At 40.6% G+C, this 21,703-nt stretch overlaps 1 protein-coding gene across 2 annotated transcripts in view; it reads left to right on the top strand.

Moving 5' to 3' along the window:
- The first annotated feature begins 7,788 nt into the window (after positions 1 to 7,788).
- Positions 7,789 to 21,703, top strand: part of LOC137281506 (myosin-VIIa-like) — a 62,611-nt gene continuing 48,696 nt past the window's right edge. Inside the window, exon 1 of one of the 2 annotated variants that reach the window (XM_067812770.1) lies at positions 7,789 to 7,921. The gene's annotated coding sequence lies outside the window, so the exon portion shown is untranslated. The remainder of the gene's footprint in view (positions 7,922 to 21,703) is intronic. The other variant, XM_067812769.1, reaches the window with a different exon arrangement.

Raw genomic sequence — 21,703 nt, forward strand, 5'->3', positions numbered from 1 at the left:
AACCATGTTTCGTGTCGAGACAATTTTACCTCCTTTCTTGTTTTACTCATATTCACATTCAGTTTAAACTGTTCGCAATAACTTTCTAATTCATTGATTTGCTTCTGGAGACCAACAGTTGTATTTGAAATAAGAGCAATGTGATCTGCAAACAATAGAAGAAAAAGTTGAAACACATCTGGGTGTAGCTGGATACCATTTCAACAATTAGTTTCAATTTGAATTGCAAATTCATTGATAAAGAAGCGGAATAAAAATGGACTAGGTGCAAAAGTTAGTGTTTATGTATGTACATTTACTAATCTTTACTGAATACACTCTTTCGTGTCTGTGTCTATGTAAAAACTACGCCCTTCTTTCAAAGGATTAACCGCCAATACATTGACTGATTGCTCATTATTGTCTAACTAAATTACCTTTTCAAAGAATGACGCAAATAATTGCCAGGTGTGCTATCTTGGGTAACCAATGAAACTATACAGCAATGTGAAATACCTGAAACGATACATCACGTTTTCGTATATTAGACTGTTAAAAGACACATCACTTGGGGAATCTGCAGATGAATTATATATCACTTGTTTTATGGATATTGATGTATAAATTCTTCGAACACGTTTTTAGCCTGACATTACTCCTTTAACTTAATGTGTTTTAATGTTAATATTTGCATTTTGTTGTCGTAGCTTTCAACAGAATCATTGTTTTCGTCGTGAAGTGTAATGATACAGACGACATACACTAGGGCATGTGTGCGAATTATGATTCATATGGGCAAACTATAAAATGTCTAGATATTACATTCCTGTTACACATTCGCAGATCGCTTGTTTTTGTTAAGTTTCAAAATGTATACACGTATGATATAAAGTAATTAGGATAATGAGACCAAAAATAAAGACTTATTTTGACAAGTGTCTACATACGTTTGCAAACCAAGTAGATTTAGCAAGTGAAGAAATTTATCGCGCAGTATTTTCACTTCGCCCCCGACCTCGCTTATGTTATGTTACAGGTTGTGTCATGCCAACCCCTTTTGGTCTTGATTCAAATACATATTTAACTACTGTAAAGTAAAAAGTAGCTTTGATTTTCTAATTTGATGACAACAAACCATAGTCTTAGTAATTCAAAGTCCGTGACTTCACCGTTTTCAAAAATACCGGCGCCCTGTCTGACTTACAAAATCAAAATTACTTTCTGCTGGTAGTAAAATATGTTTTTTATTGATTGACAATAGGATTTTGCATGACATTGCTTATAACATAACAATTTCACTCTTGGATGCGAGGTGGAGGTCAATATAATAGTAATATTTACGATAATATTGGCACTTCGACCACAACCTCGCGTCCGAGGAAGAAAGCGTTATATTCATGCAGAATCCTTTTGGTCAGCAATGTGTAGTTAGCGGACAATCCATTCAAAATTGGCACAAACATAATTCGATAGTTACACTAAATGTTAGTGTATTTTAACGTTTGGTTTATACAGCAATGATATCTAAAACTTTGATAAGTTTATGCATCTTTACGGGAACAAAGGCGAAGCTAGACATTGTTTCGCAGGCTCGTGGGTTTGAATACTGACGGTATGGAAAGATATTTGGTTGGAATACGCACATGTATCTTCTATTTCACAGAATGAATTTTGGGGACAATGTGACAGATAGAAAATCAGACACTGACAGTTTTCCTACACCTAAAATACAAAACGTGCTCACCTCTAGCATGGTAAGTCGTTCACTTCCTGCGATGAACTATACATATGGAAATTAATTAAGCAACACCAAATTCAAAGACACATAAAAACTTAACAAAGTTTAACGAAGTAATTTTGATGATTGATTATTCAATTTTGATGTATTGACATACAACATGAGCTTTTCATGGGTTGATATGACGCGCGTGAAGCTTGCACAGCGCACGTGCATTGCTTTAACCTCAACTTTCGAAAAATGCACTTTTTCCCTGGGGTGTTTACAAGCGCAGGTTGTCGATTGCATTCGGTTTTTCATTCATTTCAATGTCATGGCACGTAGGAAATTATCAGAGGCCACTCGTTGGCAAATAATCGGCATGAGGAATGCTGGTATGTCTCTAAGACAAATCGGGACTCAAATCGGACGACATCATTCCATAATTTCAAAACTTTTGAAAAAATACCGGGCCACTAATGAAGTTAAAGACCTGCCTAGACCAGGAAGACCCAGGAAGACCACAGTCCGGGAGGACAGAGCTTTACTGAGACTTGTACGGCGCAGGTCCTTCGACTCGAGCTCTCGGTTGAGACAGGAGTGGCTTCCAGGGAGACCCATCTCGAACAGGACTGTTCGGAATCGTCTGAAAGCTGCAGGATACCGGGCAAGGAGGCCAATCAAGCGACCCAGACTGTCTCCAGCCCATAAGGCAGCCCGACTGGCCTGGTGTAATGACCGTTTGCACTGGAACATTGCCTCTTGGAGGAAGGTCCATTTCTCAGATGAGAGCCGGTTCTTGCTGCACATGGTGGACGGTCGTACTCGGGTCTGGAGGCAGAGGAACACAGCAATGGCTCCACGGAACATCCAGGAGACTGTGGCCTTTGGGGGAGGTTCCGTTATGGTATGGGGGTGCATTTCCATGAACTGCAAGTTGGATATCATTACCATCCGTGGCAACCTTAACGGTGTTCGTTACCAACAGGAGGTTCTTGACAGGGCTGTGGTACCTCATTTTGAGAACCATCCTCTGGCAACGAGACCCATATTTATGGACGACAATGCTAGACCTCACAGGGCGCATGCTGTAAATGATTTTTTGCGGCAAAATGCAATTGACAGAATTCCATGGCCTGCCATGAGCCCTGACCTCAACCCCATTGAACATTTGTGGGACTTTATTGGCCGTCGTGTGAGGCAGAGAGACCCACCAGTCCATAATCTCAACGAATTGACGGCTGCCCTGCATGAGGAGTGGAACAGGATCCCCCAGAATCAGATCCGGAGACTCATCCAAGGAATGAGGAGGCGTCTGGAATCGGTGGTGCGTGCGCAGGGAGGACACACTAGATATTGATGAAAGTCGGTGTGCAGACTCTCAGATGACTGTTCTTTCTTTCCATGTGACATTTGTGTTAATACACCTGACAACAACGTCTGTGGATGAATAGTAAATTGTGTCCATTTTTTCATGAATTTAAGACAGTTTTAAGAATTTGGATTTCGTTGCAATAAAGCAAAGTCTTGATACTTTTTCCCTTTAAGTTGTTTGTCAGAGATCGTCTGTTGAATAAAAAAGTGTCAAACTATATCAACCCGGCATATTTTGATTGTCAGAACACTTCAAAGTTGCTCCAATAGAAAAAATTGGGGTGTTGCTTGATTAATTTCCAGGTGTATATTTCCTGCCGTTCACCCCTCCTGCGGTGTGCTTTGATGTACGTATGGGTCAAGTTATATACACATATGATATAACAGTTAGTACTGCCTGCCGACACTGGCAACACTGTTTGACAGCTGAGACCACCTTGTACACATAGGTCGCTAAAGTGTCTATCGTGTGTGCAGGAATATTAGTATAATTTTATTGCAAACTGAGAACATGAGAATATTGCACATTGTTGGGATTATCAGCTACAATCGGAGGAAGGGTCAATTACGTTAAAGTGCGGATCTTGCCTGTTTGTGAGCGTGGCTCTCGGAAATACGCACTTGTATGTAATTACTGGGCTACACGACTGCTTTTGAAGATATGTCATCCTGTGTAACGCGCGGCAGTGCGTGACCAGATACGACAACTTAGCTTACTGCATTATCGTCTAATATATAGTTTTCGGTAACCCCATGCCGTGCAGTATATAACTTGGAGTTCTGTGTTGTTACTGACGTCCGTGCTTTCATATCGCAAGGTGTGTGTGTGTGTGTGTGTGTGTGTGTGTGTGAGGGGTGGGGGGGTGGGGTGTCAAGACGTGGATCTCTCATACAGGTGGCCCCTAAACAGTACAGTAGTGTAGTCCGCATTCCGTCGCTTGATAATCGTGATTTTTAGCGATTCATTATTGCCCAAATCATCATATTACAATGATCTACAGATATTTATGGCTGTGATCGATTCCTACCATGTGGATGTCCTCCTGGATGTGTTGTGCACACGGAAGGCCGGCGAGTTCATTAAACGCCCGATTCCGCTTCATTCCAAACGTTTAACCGACTGCTGATATGTATAAGTGACTTAATTTTTCCAGAATTCACTTCTTCGACTCGTTTCATTTATGTAATATGACAGCACGGCAAGTGCTGAATGGTAGCTGAACTCCTACAAATATCATCCCTGAACTAACCGCTAACATGTGGAATTGTGAAAAGTATGGAGCGCCGTCGTGCAGCAGTAATGCGTCTGCCTATCACGTTGAAGGACCGGGTTTGATTCCCGGTGGAGGCACCTTGGTTCGGGTAGGCAGATGTGCCTAGTATCCAGGAACGAGAAATCCACAATGTCTCAGGCCACCTAGCTGTCAAATGGGTACCCGTGAGGATGTGCTGGTGGTAATGAGAAAGATTCATTCATTGCGCCTAACAGGCAGCAAGGCTGTATGATCCCCAGGGAGTTAAAAACGTATCGGATAGTATGATGGTATTCTGTGACCGGGGATAGTAATGTACATAGCGCCGTGAGGAGGTTCAACGCCGGGATATGAGCGCTGTATAATTAACTGGACTATTATTATTATATATGTAGGTTTACTAAATCAGGAGGAATGCACCCACATCTTGGCGTAAAGCGACTGAGTAAAAACTCTTAGTTGAATGGATTAGCCAACAACACGTTGACAAGACTGTTGCACACTCAGTGGATTCTGTTTTTTCTGAGCGTATCATCATGAACATAGTTGTCACGTGTGCTATAATCCAAAGTGTCACATATTTTCAGGCATTAGACTGTTACCAAGACACGTGACATAAAACAAGTTTCTTTGCACAGGTTCAGATGGATGGGGCATTGTCCGTTCTCGAAAAGGGTAATATAGGGTCACGGTCAGTATAACTTGTATCACTACATTACTACGATATTTGCATATTGGCTTCATTGATTTTGCGCAGCAACAACAACGGTGACTGGCAAACCCATATACACGAGTAGGAGTGATTTGTTGGCTACTGAGTAATATGTTTTCGATATAATAAGCGTTTCTTCCCATCATTAAAAAGAATTCTTGAAATTTTGGTGTTTAAATGTGGGGTTTGAGGTTTTGTTTTAAATATCGGTAGTAGATTAATTAGTAGATATTGTGCATAGAGACGACTACTTCCAGCTTAGTTTACGAGAAAATACAACCATGTACACACATTTCGCCTTATAAATAGTAGGCATACTTTGTAGGTTTGATGCTGACAAATAGTTTCACATTTCAGGTCGTATATTGCATTATCAACTAAGAAAACACATGACTATGGCTGCAGCTCTGTCTTCTTTTGGTCCGGCAAAGTTTGACTCCGCGAAGAAAAGCCTTTCCATCTTTCAATGCTGCACCATGGCTGGTGAAATGCAAACTTGTGACCACTAAATCCACACTTGACGTCTGTTGATTAATATAAATGTCACATGACACATGACACCAATATCAACGTGATGCGAGAACTCTGGTAACGTTAGCAAGTGCTTTACGAAGTGCTTTTATGATGAAAGCCGTCAGTGAAGGATAATAATATATTGACCATCCGTCGGTGGAAGGTAATACATTGAGGGTGTATTCAGAATAAGTTACAACGTTATTACAAAGTTCCAGTATGTATTTTCAGGTTCCAATGAGGATTTGATTGCTCCATGGTCTTTTAGAAAGGATGATGATGTTATCCTAGAATGCCAATTTTGTATTTTAGTATATCGGCATCTTTGTCTAAATTCTCTCGTAAACGTCTCTATATTCCCACATTCCTGCGCAATCCAAACATAAGAAAATCCAGTTCGGAATATAAGTAGCCGTACATCGTAAGCCAGGTGCAGCTGCCACTGCCACTATCATCTTGCAGCTTTACTATTTCATAACACGATTTGGGATGTTGATTTTCGTCCACACGTAATATTCTGCACCAATATTTGATACATCTGCCGTAATATTTAACGCACAATTGGGTTCTACCAATTTCACCAAGCAGAGCACTGGAAGAAACATTTTTATTAACACACAGAAAAGTGCTTTTGTGATGACTTTCAAAGCCGTCAGTGAAGGGTAATATATTGACCATCCGTCAGTGGAAGGTAATACATACCTACATAAGTTTTTGCTGACATAGGGGTTAACTCCCGTGATTAACCCTTATGATGTACAATACTAGCTGTGTATGATGAACGTATAGTTGAACGGCTTAACTATCGAGCTCCCAATCTCGTCGACCTAGGCATATGTCTGCATGCACTTTGATGCAGAGTGAACGTGGCTTCAGTCGTCCATGTGCATCGAGCCGGTCACGTTAACATATAGAGCATTGCCAACATGCGGACATACATTTGCTTCTCCACATTATGGATGACTATCTCTCTTAAATTCTTGGGAAACAGGCCATGTAACTAAACGATGCTAAGACAAGTTATGCAAAACAGACAAGTGGGTGAACTGACAGGCTCGATCATGCCTGAGTGCAGCTGGTGTGCAGCGATCGGTATATGCGGTAAAACGGTTTAGTCGAACTAGGCAGAACTGACTAGGAGGTCTGCTTAGTCATTCTACATACAAATATAGCAGTTGGAGTTCGAGCTGCTGGAACTTACCTTTTACTTCGAGTCTAGTTATTCAACATTTAACACAATTGTTTTTTAAAAAGATACAACCTTACAGACTGGACCTCATTAGTCTTTAAATATAGTGAAGATTTTAGTATAGATATTACCGTTCCATTCTGACGGCGTCTTTCTTCCGATATATATGTAGATTTATAACACTCAGTGTCGACAGTGTGCCCACGTCACAATGTACACACGTCTTTATATGCTCGCGTTTTAAACTCAGCATGGTCACAGATGTCCCGCCCTGACTTGAAACTCGGTGAAAAGTAAGAATGACAATCTCATTGAATATAGATTACACGTGTGTGCTGGACAAACGACGCTTTCGTCTGTTTGTTACACTTATTGATAGTGTTGTACACTTCATACACAAGAGCAGAGTGTTGGGAGAAACCTGTTAAGTCGACCCGAGATCAAAGGGTGGACGGAGCTATATCACACGCATCTATGTCGACTTTTACGTGATAAGATCTGTTACACAAGGCGTCGTTAGCTAACTTTCAACATATATGTCCGCCTTTTTGCAGTCAGCTGTCATTGTAATGACGCATTGATCGTGATCGTGTCTCTGAAATATCTGGCATCAATTCATGTGATCGACCAAATGCTACGCCTTACATATGACTGTTTTACAATACAGTTTGATACTTATTTCAAAGTCACATTGCCGCTAGTGAAAAAAAGGAACCCTCGCCAGTTTGTCGTGTGAATGGTTTTATCTGTGCTGCTGAAACTTGCCGGTCATCCGAGACATGACTAGTTGTCAGACCGCTATCATCTTGTCTGCGGGATAAACGTCATCAACACTGGGGCTCGAGCCGGGTTGTGTGGGGACACGAGAACACGCGCTTACAATAAAACAGAAAGCTGCATTCGCACCTTTAGAGTTATTCACATAGTAAACGATATGTATGTGAAAGAAAAGCACCAATGCACGTGAACTGGCTTTGCCCAGTGACACAGTAATGCTCAGGTGTGAGAGACCACCGGGTTTGATGACGTCACTGGTGCTTGTGCTCCTACTGTGTGAATGAGACTGGTTTACATGGGTGTGACCTCAATGTGACAACGCAGGACTTTACAGTGACAGTCGGCTTTGGACAGGTGGTGGACATGTTATTTTGAGGAAAAGAACAATCTTCGCATAGTCCACACAGGTAAATTCACTCGACTGCGTGATTTAGCTCTGTATCAGTGTCAGATAATACGAATGTCGGTCGGCAACGCAACAGGCGATCGGTCTTGTCTAGCCTGCTTCCTAATCGAAGTAGGCCGCCATCATTTACCTGCCACACACCCTTTCAAGTCAGTTTGACAGGTGCGCCGTGTCTTTCACAGTCATCAAACTTTTACCTCATAGTACCATCATATTCAATGTAAGTCGTACACCGTTGTTACACTTGGCTGGAATATGATCTCTATTCTCGAATATCGATCGTTTATATTTATTTATATTGTATCGCTTTACACGATCAATGCCTGTAGATATATGAACATTTACCACACTTTCATACAACCAAAGATGATCTCATCTAAGCCCAAGAGATAGCTGTGGAATGATCGTGGTAATGTGTGCACCCTGTCGCCGACATACTATGCCGGTATCGACAGGGGCAGCCCCCATCAGCCCTCCCCTTGCGCAGGGCCCAGGAGGACGCCCGGCCTGAGATTGGAGTATTTGCTGGTGGTGGGGAAGTCCCGTCTCTTGTGTAGTTGATGGTTACTACACAAGCTTCACACTTGCTATCAGATTCATTGATGTCACTAATTGAATAACTCCAGCATGTGAGTTGTCATCATCATTTTGATGTTCCTCATTCGGGCGTCCAGTGGGTTTCATTGAGCTGTTGACAGTGACCTATTGTGGATATCTTGCTTGGATCACTTTACTGCTTGTCTCTACCAGTATGCATAATAGATCTCGTGTTAATGAAGGATGATAAGGGCTCAACAGGAGACACATGTCCGCGACAATGCAGCACCCCAACCATATATACTTGTCTCTGTATGGCATGTATTCAGATAATGCAACGTCACAAAGTTTGATTTACTAGTACAACTTTTGTTATTAAAGGGGCACTGATGCGGAGCAAATAATGTTTCTCGCCAACGGTCTAATTACGAAACAAAGCAGCAAACTGGTCAGCACCCGCTCCCTTGACCGTGACAGACAAAGGGACTGGGCCCCTGTCCACATTAGCAGAATTTCTTCACCCTAAAAAGTGAGGAAGCCGGATGCCCATCACATGCCGTTATTTGAAAATATCTATGGTATTCCTTATATGATTGTAACAAAATATCCCAGCAATGTAGTTTTTTTCTGAAGTCTGGATGGTATAGTGACTGATCCAATTTGATCCTATTTCTGTGTTTTTTACCTCGATATTTAATCATGTCATGTGAAAATATGATGTCTGCATACACGTAGCAAGTCATTTATTTCATATAAGTCCGAAAGATTGCAAAGCTTTATATTTAGATAGTTTTGAGGGTTGGCCCAGCTGTCATAGCAAACATCATACATAAATTTTGGTAGCTACGACCCTTGTTTATTATCTATGATAATAAAAGACACACAGGTGATTTATCGGAATTCGTAAACTAATAACAATGACTTTGCCATTGGTAGAGAAATCTGAAAATGTTCTTACGCAACAACCCTGATACCGATTTACCCATGTGCACAGCAAATACCTATGTGCATTTCTTATGTAACAATGAAGTTCCATTGGTATCCTCAAAACAGTTTCGGCCCAAAAGTGTTTTCAGGTCACATGCGACACAGAGATTACATCTTCCTTCCTGTAACTCAAGTTTGATGGTATAAACCTACACGTGTTATTTGTCATCATTCACTTGATGGTCAATTAACACCAATAAAATTACTCAACATAGGTTCCCATTTGGCATTTCTTCTGTCTGGAGTAAATACTCAACATTATGAATTAAGGTCTGTATAGGCAAATGTATTGCATGTTATCTAATATGTGCATGTAAGTTACAAAAACAAACATTGATCAAAGGATTAACTGATAACACACTGATTGATTAATTACTTCCTCAGTGGATTTGTCAAAAAGGCAGTGTTTGTGAGTGTAGATTTACGTAATCTATACTGAATACACCCTGTCATAAAGTACGAGTGTAAAAACAATATCCTTCCTACAAAGAATTAACCACCACTGCCTTGATTGACTGATTGTTGCTCATTATTGGCCAACTAATGGCAGACATCATACAGTTAGTTGCCAGGTGTGCTGTCCTGGGTGACCAGTGAGATTATGTATACACCAGTGTGAAAATTTCTCAAACGATGTGTCACTTTTTCGCATATTAGGCTGTTGAAAGAGACAAGACATAGAGCAGGATTATTTACCAGCTGCAGATGAATGGAATATCATTCTTTTATGTGGATATTGAGGGATACATTCCTGAACGAGGTAATAGCCTGATGTTGTTGCTTTCATATGTCTTAAATTTAATATTTGCATTTTGTTTTAATTTATTTCTTGTAGCATTCAGCAGAATCTGTATTACAGAAAACATGCACTAGGTCACGAATAGGGTGTGTGTGAAATATGATTCACGTTGGCAATCTATACAATGTTTAGATATTAAAATCATGTTAGAAATTCACTGTAAGTATAAGCAGACCGTGTATTTTTTTTTTATTAACTTTCAAAATGCATACAAATGTTCCAAGGAACTAATTAGGTTTATGAGACAAAATATAAAGACCTACACTGACTTTGTTATTTTTTAGTCCGAACATGTTTTTTTTATATCACTGGCAGATGAGTAAACTTCAAGGTGTTTGATATGTTTTCATAATAACAAAGTAAAATGACTTCATCTTTGTTGATAAGTCTACACATAAACTATCAATTGCGCATATGGGAGGTGCAGCAGAGATCACGAACCAGCCACGAATTCCAGGATATCATCTGGGTACTCCAGGGAGAAAAACAAAAACGAAAGAAACCACCAGTCCACGGAAATTGCTCCACATTCGTGCCCCTTTAATTGTTTCACTTGGTTAAAATGTTTCATTACTGAAGTTTGAATGTATCTTGGGTAAATGGAAATATCAGTCTTTGGAATAACCAATTTCATGTTGTGAAAAATTTATAAAGAAGCTGGTATCCATAAGATCTGTCCTGTATTACAATGAGTCTTAGTAATGTGAAACATACATGGGTTATCTTGTAACTTTTGTACCTTGTCTTCAGTTGGCAGTGTGTTGTAACTGGATATGTCAGAAAGGTTTCTGTGAATTTACACCTTTGAATCATGTCAGGAGTACTCACACAATAACTTACTCTGGTTGTGTCTAGCAAGAGTGGGGCCATACAGACCGTACAGACCATGTTGTGGGAGATTATCAGATAAAAATATTTAAATTCTTTGGGATGGATCTGCTTTACAAACAATCAAATGTAGAACCCAAAGGTATTTAGATTTGCAGTGTTTGCCATGACACAGAAAACCTGCATATCTGACTCCCAAAAATATGTCCATGACTCCCATTCATGGCATATGGAGTTATGATGATTCATAAATGTTGAAGCATGGATGCAGAAAACTAGCTTATTTAACTGGAATATTGCTGAGTGAGGCGTAAAACTTACCTCGTTCACTTCCACCTTAGGTCAAAACCCAAACAGTTCATTGTGTCCAGCAGTTCATTATAAGTCTGTGACTCAACAATTTAGATAAAACATCTGTTAAACTTGAGAAAGACCTTCCTTTTCTTGCACAGCTGTGGTTTAAACTTAATTGTACATTGCAAGTATTGTACATACATAATAGACATGAATTAACATGTGTCTATTAATCAGATGTCCCTGAATGTAATCTGTTTCTCATGGAGTAGTGTATATATATATAAACAAGTAGAGCTGTGTATTGGCAAATGTATTGCAGTGCATCATATCACAATTCACGTTCCCTAATTATAGTAATTGTGATATGTTGGGTGCTAAGTTATAGAACATCGCATAACACAGACTCTTGGATGTTTTGTACCTGCAGATCCTATATTCTGCATATTAAGACCCTGACCCTAAATGTATATGTTGTGGTTCTAATGAAGCGAACTTAAAATGGACAGTTGAACTTTCAGATTATGTTTTATTTACTCCAAATGTTTGTTTGTAGAGGAAAAAATATTGCAATGTGGAAGATTCTGAAGTGAATTATGGTATAAAGGTATTACTATGCTGTCTTGTCTGCAAGAAATGTTTTAATTGTTTGCTGGTCTCTATCTCATTTGTGAAATAATGGTATATCACATATAGACCATGTAGGATGGGTTGTGCAAGGTGCTTCAGAGCCCATGTGTTGAACTATATATGACATTCAGATCATGTAGACTTGTTAGTGGAAGCTGCTTCAAAAACAGTGTGTCGAACTGCATTTGACATTCAGATGATATAGATCATGGTATGTGCTTCAGCAACGGTGCTTCAACAACTGTATGTTGACCTGTATTTGACATTCAGATCATATAGATTGTGGAATGTGCTTCAACAATTGTGTGTGGAACTGTATTTGACATTCAGGTAATATAGACTGTGGAAGGTGCTTCAACAACTGTGTGTGGAACTGACATATGGACCATGAAGACTGGTGTTGGAAGGTGTTTCGCTACTTATGTGTGGAACTGTGACATGTAGACACATTTAGACTGGTATTGGAAGGTGTTTCGCTACTTGTGTGTGGAACTGACATATAGACCATGTAGACTGATATTGGAAGGTGTTTCACTACTTGTGTGTGGAACTGTGACATATTGACCACAAAGACTCTCTCATGGAAGATGCCACTCCATGAAGACCAAAGATGTATTCATACAGGATACGACATGTAAATACAGTGGTATTTTCAAACACTACCCCACCTATTGATCTGATAATGTGTGTATCATGACATCAGTAGCACAGTTTTTACAGGGAACTTAAAGTGTTGTAGATTGTGACTGGCTCTGCCAAAGCACTGGGAAATGTTTTTGTACAGCCAATATCCACAGATAGCTGTCACAGTTGGCGCTACTGAAACTTCCATTGTTTGTATGATGGGGTAAGACTCAGTCTAGTACCTGTCTTGTACTTTTGGACATACCAGTATCTTCCACTGGTAGTATATTATCTGGATATATAAGAAAGGTTTATGTGAATTCCAGCCTTTGAATCATGTCATGAGTACTCTCACAATAACTTCCTCTGGTTATGGCTAGCGCCAAGTGTAGGTCCATATAGACTACACCAAGGGCATGCACTCTTGTGCAATGATATTAGAATTACACTATGGAATTCTCTCCACCAAGGATTTAAAAAAAATGATTTATGCTTGCTCGTTTTGAGAATTAAGATTTTAACAACACTAACACTACAAATAGATGTGTGAATATGTATATAGATTTACACCCATGAGCATAAATGGAAGATGGCTTCATGCTCCTCTCAGTCACAGAACGGCTCAATGGCAACTTGAAATTCAGCTTGTTAATGAATGATGTCTTTGTAGTAACATGACACATATAACCAGTGTTCAGTTTATTGTTTAATGTTTATATGTTAAGTTTATTATGATCTTTGTCTCAGTAGTTAGTGTAGGTAATACTTTTCATGTTCTTTTTCATTTTGTAGTTTCATTCAGTGTTAAATGCCCCTAGGTCAGAACAATATAAGACAGGGCAGTTTTTCACAGGGCATATTTGTAGTATAATTTCCTTTTTGGGTATGTTGTCTTGATAAGGCATTAGTTCATTCTCAGATTTTGTTTCTGAACATGTATATTTGATAGTGGTTGTGAAGCCATTGGAAATTTCACAAATTCTTCATAGAAATTTGTGTTTCCAGTACCCAAAGAAGAAATGGTTTGAGATGTCACCCAAGAGGTGTTTATCACATCTATATTCATGGTAGATACTGATTATGCTGCTCAGGGAGACTATAAATATCAACTCTCATCAAGCAGTACTGGTGAGCATGAAATAGCCATGTTAGATCCATCCTTTTTTTAATGGATAGTTTTTCCTTCCTGCATGCTTCTAAAATAAGTTGATCCTGTTAAACGTTTGGCAGCAGGTGTCATTCACACCTTGGAACCTGTACTTGAAGCATTCCAGTACTGCAGGTGTATGAACACATTCACACCTTGGAGCCTGTACTTGGAGTGTCCCAGTACTGCAAGTGTATGAACACATTCACACCTTGGAGTCTGTACGTGGAGTGTCCCAGTACTGCAGGTGTATGAACACATTCACACCTTGGAGTCTGTACATGAAGTGTCCCAGTACTGCAGGTGTATGAACACATTCACACCTTGGAGCCTGTACATGGAGCGTCCCTGTAGTGCAGGTGTATTGCTGGAGTGACATACAGTTCTCTCTCTAGCCGGTCTGCAGTACATGCAGTTTATGCCTGACACACTGCCCTACTCTGTAACCACAGCATACTGAATTTGTCAAAATTTATTTATAGTCCAGAAAATTTTGAATCATTGAACAAACTGAACAAACAATGATCTGACAAATATATCACAGTCATTATTATCCTTCTAGATGTCCATGCTGCAGACAGTTTTCTCTAGACAATACTTAAATTCCTTATTGTTACACAGCCTCTGGTAAAAGGTCTTTGGAGTTATTATCTTATTTGTTACATTTTTCACCAGTTTTGTTCCTGACAATTTGTGTCCCTTCCTTTAGCTCATTTGCTCATGAGGTGCAGGCATCCTTGATTATAGTGCAGTAGAGGTCACAGGTCACGGGGGTTGCGGACTATGTGCAGCATACATGCCCCTATGGTTACACGACTACTGATGCAGTCTGAATGGATACGTGCGGAAGACTGCCCATGCTGGCTGTGTTGTGGAGCAAGGCAGGCTAGTAGCGTGGCAGATCTGATTAATGCACAAGTCATCAATAAATTACAAGAGTACAAGGAACCATCCTTACAAATACTTGATCGAGGATACTTGATTGGATATCTCTCAGCTCTTAATTATGATAATGGCCTCCATGATTCATCGAGCTGTAGATACTGTGGACGATGGTCACACTGAATGTGCAGCTTGTTTTAAGTGCTTGTGTGGTCCCGTGCATGCAACAAATCCACTTTGTTTTTCCTGGTTCAAAGATTTGTATGTGGAAAGTTTATTCCAAAGAACTGATTGAGGTCATGCTTGGGGAGATTCCAACCCAAGGAATAAGGAAAATGAGTTCCATATTCTGCATGTAAATAGTAAAGTAGGACAGACAGAAGATGACAATGTACTGACAAGAGGATCAGAACAGGACATACAGAAGTTGACAATGTACTGACAAGAGGATCAGAACAGGACATACAGAAGTTGACAATGTACTGACAAGAGGATCAGAACAGGACAGACAGAAGTTGACAATGTACTGACAAGAGGATCAGAACAGGACAGACAGAAGATGACAATGTACTGACAAGAGGATCAGAACAGGACATACAGAAGTTGACAATGTACTCACAAGAGGATCAGAACAGGACAGACAGAAGTTGACAATGTACACACAGGAGGATCAGAACAGGACAGACAGAAGTTGACAATGTACACACAGGAGGATCAGAACAGGACAGACAGAAGTTGACAATGTACTCACAAGAGGATCAGAACAGGACAGACAGAAGTTGACAATGTACTCACAAGAGGATCAGAACAGGACAGACAGAAGTTGACAATGTACTCACAAGAGGATCAGAACAGGACATACAGAAGTTGACAATGTACTCACAAGAGGATCAGAACAGGACAGACAGAAGTTGACAATGTACTGACAAGAGGATCAGAACAGGACAGACAGAAGTTGACAATGTACACACAGGAGGATCAGAACAGGACAGACAGAAGTTGACAATGTACACACAGGAGGATCAGAACAGGACAGACAGAAGTTGACAATGTACTCACAAGAGGATCAGAACAGGACAGACAGAAGTTGACAATGTACTCACAAGAGGATCAGAACAGGACATACAGAAGTTGACAATGTACTGACAAGAGGATCAGAACAGGACAGACAGAAGTTGACAATGTACTGACAAGAGGATCAGAACAGGACAGACAGAAGTTGACAATGTACACACAGGAGGATCAGAACAGGACAGACAGAAGTTGACAATGTACTCACAAGAGGATCAGAACAGGACAGACAGAAGTTGACAATGTACTCACAAGAGGATCAGAACAGGACATACAGAAGTTGACAATGTACTCACAAGAGGATCAGAACAGGACAGACAGAAGTTGACAATGTACTTACAAAAGGATCAGAACAGGACATACAGAAGTTGACAATGTACTTACAAGAGGATCAGAACAGGACAGACAGAAGTTGACAATGTACACGCAAAAGGATCAGAATAAAGTTGTACTGACTGTCTGTTTTGGTACCAGACTACGTCAGTGGTACAGACTGTATGTTGACATGTCGGGCCAAGACAGGAAGTTTCTGTTGACACAAACTACATGTGGTCAGTTAATGTGCCACATTAAGACAAACTCTGTGTTGATGTACTTGATTTAGATGAGAGATAGCTGTCTGTTGGTATACTGGATTTAGTGGTACAGACTGTCTGTCTGTCTGTCTGTTGGTATACTGGATTTAGTGGTACAGACTGTCTGCCTGTCTGTTGATATACTGGATTTAGTGGTACAAACTGTGTGTCTGTTGGTATGCTGGATTTACTGGTACAAACTGTGTCTGTCTATCTGTTGGTATACCGGATTTAGTGGTACAAACTGTCTGTCTGTCTGTCTGTCTGTTGGTATACTGGATTTAGTGGTACAAAAGGTCTGTCTCTCTATCTGTTGGTATACTGGACAGGTGGCATGTTCCCTTATGATCACCATGATGAACATAATTCATGTACAATGTGTGTGTTGTAGAGGCATGTTTTCAGGAGAGGATCACAGTAGGTGAATGTCTACTTATTGTCATGCGTCTGCTTTATTGACACAAAAGCTGTGCGCTAATGTGGACTAGGTGTATATGGTAGGTAAGGTGTATAAGAGAAGGTATTGATTGTTAGGCAGTGTGTTAGTGTTGGAACTATGCTCAGTGGCTGGTACTGTTCTACAGTTGAGTTTGAGTTGACAAGGACAGTGCTGTGTGTTCTGGTGTAGCCTTGGATTGTGTAGGTAGAGATGATGTGTGGGTGACAGGGTTATGGACCGTGTGAGTGCACCTACATGCACACCCATCTAGTCGAGACCTGCTGCTCAGATTATCATGGTGGGTGGGGCCTCATTTTGATCTTTGTATACACAAGCAGTGGTATTTATACTCCTGACAAAGGTTATGCTGACCCACAAGGGGACGACATCTGTGATAAGGCAATAGAGTGTTTTGTGCTTACATCAATCTGTGTCATGTGTTTACGCAACCTTTAATTCAGTGACTCATTAAATATGTTTTAGATTTTATTTAACAAATATCTAATAATGTAACAACAGAATTTTGTTGTGTCTTTTATGAATGAAAAACACATATTTATCTGATGAAAACCTATCTTTACCCTTTCTGACATTTGGAACCAGGCTAAGAGAGGACTAAGATTGAATTTATTTGAAGAGCCTGTTAGATTATATGGTGATATTAACCTCAACTGACAATGGACAACAGACACAGATCCATATCATTCACAAGTGTGGAAGGTATAAAAACAAATGTTAACATGTTCAGTGTCAGCTCATTTGGAGTCCACCTGCTAGAAAGAAAGAGAGCAGTTTATAGGATTCTGATTTTAGCTTACTGCAGTATTCATTGAATATCTATAGGATGAAATGATCTATCCTTTGTCAGTACATTTTACTGTCTGCTTAAGGTGGGTGCCCTTTCCAGTGTCCTACATATGTTGTCAAACTGAGTTATGAATATATTAGCATTTCAGCAATCCTTCACAAGCATAACTGTCGCTAATGAGGCGTTTTTTCATGGGTATCACCTGTGAACCTAATCCTATGTTACAATCTTATAATTTATTGTGATTTGACAGGTGCTTTGATCCGGTGTATCTTGTGTGTTTGGTTCTGGTCCCTCTCAGTGTAATGGATGGACTTTGTACTTGGACCACACCCATATTACTCAGCTACTGCATTACTCTGTGGTGACAAGTGATAGATAATGCATGTGTAGCTTATGAAGGCTCAGTGGCAATAAGCAGTGTCATTTGACATTGTAATTATTTTTAAACATGGGCTTGAAATGTTTTGCAGTTAATGTTTAAAATTGTGATAGTTTACAGAATCTTGATAGGAAAATAGCATCTAATTTTTAAACCAAATGTTTACTCAAATTTCACATCTAGGTTTATTTGATTTATGTCCCAACATAAAATAATAAAATGTTCTCATTCAACATGCCCAATTCCATTGAATGTCAAGAGTGCTAATGAAAATTTTCATACCCTATGTGAGGTAGTTATATGCATTATTCAAAGAAGTGAAGAAAAGTTGGCATGTCCCCCACACAAGACCATCACTGAGACAGGAGTTTCCCCTGCAGTTGTGTAGCTGGCTGGGTTGTCCCCAACACATGACCATCAGTAAGACAAGAGGTGTCTCCTGCAGTTAGTGCAGCTGGCTGGTGAGTCCCCAACACAGGACCACCAGTGAGACAAGTGATGTCTCCTGCAGTTAGTGTAGCTGGCTGGGTTGTCCCCTACACAGGACCATCAGCGAGGCAAGTGATGTCTCCTGCAGTTACTGCAGCTGGCTGGTGTGTCTCCCCCCACCCCACACACAGTACCATCAGTGAGACTAATTTTGTCTGCTTCAACTGGCTGGGCTGTCAGTGGTGCAGAGATGCTGCTAGTCTGTCGTACAGACCCTGAAATATAAATATCCAAGAAAGCCCACGCAAGTCTAGAAGATGTGGCAAGTCAAGATTTCCATAGCTTCAAGAAAATGAAGAAAGTCTCAGAGCTCCATTTCATAATATTATTTCTTGTTCATTATGGATGTTTTTTCAGTAAAATATGTTCATTTCAGAGACTAGCTGTTAGTCTAAGGTGCTGCTTGTTATATTTCTCTCTGCTCAGTGTGGAAACCCCTTATGCTTATGTGTGAGGTTAGTCTTTTGTGTGCTTTCTTTTCAATGATTCATTACTTTTTGGAAAGAATTGTTGCGTCCCTAATTATTGATTGTCTCTCCTCCTTCGCTGTTTGCAGGCACATCAGGACATGCTAGCCACTGTTTGACATGTAGTTTGCTCTTTCATGTGTACAACCTATTAGACATGATTGATACACATCCACTCGGTAAATGAACTTTGTATGTTGCTGGGAGAATTCAACATTAAGAGTTAAAGATTATGTTTTGTGTGGAATGCATACTGTCTTTGGCAGAGCATAGTTAACACAAACCCCTCTGGTCAGCATATTACTTAATCACACATCCGTGCAAAGATTAAACTCTTGTTGAGTTATCTGTTATGTCAAGTTTTGGATCACTAAAAGTGTATCAAAAAGTCAACTTGATGGCAGGAAGCTGGTTTAGATACATGCCTGAAATTATAAAAAGTGTATTGATGTTTGGTTCTGTTTGAATATTGCATGTATCTGCAAAATCTTACCCTTGTCTGCTACCCACCCTCTGCCAAAACAATGATGTTAGTGAACACCTTCTTGTGTTGTAAGGAGTTATTATGTACCTACACCATCCCTCTACCCCCAAGAATGTTTTCAAACTAAATACTCAATCTCACCACACCCTCTTGCTCCAGATTGTTGTATCTCCACACAGACCCACACCATCCCTTAACCCCAGACTGTCACATGGAGGGATGTTCCACCACCTCTGTCACCTGAAATGGGTGCTCACCTGGAGGGATGCTCCACCTCCCCTGACACATGGAGGGGTGATCCACCTTCCCTGTCATTGAGGGAGGTGTTCCACCACCCCTGTCACCTGGAGGGATGCTTACCTCCCCTGACACATGTAGGGGTGATCCACCTTCCCTATCATTAAGGGAAGTGTTCCACCACCCCTGTCACCTGGAGGGATGCTTACCTCCCCTTTCATGTGGGGAAGTGTTCCACCTTCCCTGTCATTTAGGGAAGTGTTCCACCACCCCTGTCACCTGGAGGGATGCTTACCTCCCTGACACATGGAGGGGTGATCCACCATCCCTGTTATGTGGGGAAGTGTTCCACCACCCTTGTCACCTGGGGGGATGCTTACCTCCCCTTTCATGAGGGGAAGTGTTCCACCTTCCCTGTCATTTAGGGAAGTGTTCCACCACCCCTGTCACCTGGAGGGATGCTTACCTCCCTGACACATGGAGGGGTGATCCACATTCCCTGTCATTTAGGGAGGTGTTCCACCACCCCTGTCACCTGGAGGGATGCTCTACCTCCCCTGACTCATGGAGGGGTGATCCACCTTCCTTGTCGTTTAGGGAGGTGTTCCACTGCCCGTTATTTGGAGGGGTGCCCCCCCCCCCCCCACGTCACATGGAGGTGATGCTCCACCTCCTGTCACCTTTAGTGGTGACTCACTTCCCTTCACCTAGAGATATGACCCACCTCACCTGTCACCTTAAGGGAGGACCCACCTCTTGACACCTAGGTGGATGACCCACCCCACCTGTCATCTGTAGGGTGGACCCACATCACTTGTCAGCTAGGTGACTGACCCACCTCCACTGTCTCCAGCATTTGCTTTTCGATTAACTTGTGTTCTTTTCCATTCTCACCTACCAAGAACACTCATTGCTGAATAAGTTTACTTGACAATGAATGCACGTAGGCTTTAGGAACATAGCATATGATAACATTATGCAGGAATTTTATAGAGATCTGTCACTAATACAGTTAATAGCCAACCAACCCTATTTTAGGTACAAGTCTTATGAACATCTTTTGTTCCACCCTAAAGAAACGTTTGGCCCAGTCAATAATATCAATAAATACTGCATGGATGACTGGCTAGGATTAGCTCATGATACACATTTTGAAGGTGTGAAGGTACCTGGAACAATGTCCTTATGTTCATATGTCAGCAGTTATCTCCCATGTTCCCTTGACCCCAGTTATAGCTGTATTGTTGGGATCACATACCACGTGCTCACTGGCCATGGTGGCAGCATCAGCAATGATATAACAACTCTGTCATTCAGCCCAGCATGCTGTGTGCTGGTGAAGTAAATACCGTCACCAACTGCCGTCATGCTTCACTTCCTGCTGCTTGGTGTGAACTGTTTAACTAGGCATCTTGCCTCGTCATGGAAGGATGTACACTGGAAACTTCCAAATACCGAAATGTAGTTTTTGACATTGTTTGTAATATTTTCTTTCAGACTTATATGATGTCTAATTCTCCTGAAATGCAGAGGATATTTGAAAATAGCTGATGTATTCAGAAATATAATGATGCATCAAGTGATGGTTGCATTGATAGGTTTTCTCATGTTGGAGATGACACATTCCCAAATGGATCACAAATACTGTATGAAAGCTAGAGTAAAGAGCTTACATGTCCCTGAGGATAATCAACAGTACTATTACTACTAATGGTTCAGAGTATAATTTGACCACCTTTCACTCAACTGTCAAATTCTAGAATGATGCCTTCCTTTAAGGTATGGCATTGTCCACATGAAAGGAGTCAGAGGTTATAAGGCGTTAGGTTTTAGTTCCAAAGTCATTCATTATATCTGGCAGTCATTTTCTTAAGGTAAATCATAACATTTATGTTCCATGTACATTATATGAGTTATCACATCATGTCGAGGGAAGTACAGGGTTTTATCAGTCCTGAGTAAGGTTGTATTCACCCTTACTTCGCCTGATAAAACCCTGTACTTCCCTCAACACGATGTGATAACACATTTATCTAGCCAATGTTTTTACTAAATCAAAAGAAAAGAATACGCATTTAAGGGACTTGTTTTTATTTATTTGAG

Source organism: Haliotis asinina, chromosome 4 (genome assembly GCF_037392515.1).
Source record: "Haliotis asinina isolate JCU_RB_2024 chromosome 4, JCU_Hal_asi_v2, whole genome shotgun sequence".
Classification (NCBI taxonomy): Eukaryota; Metazoa; Mollusca; class Gastropoda; order Lepetellida; family Haliotidae; genus Haliotis; species Haliotis asinina.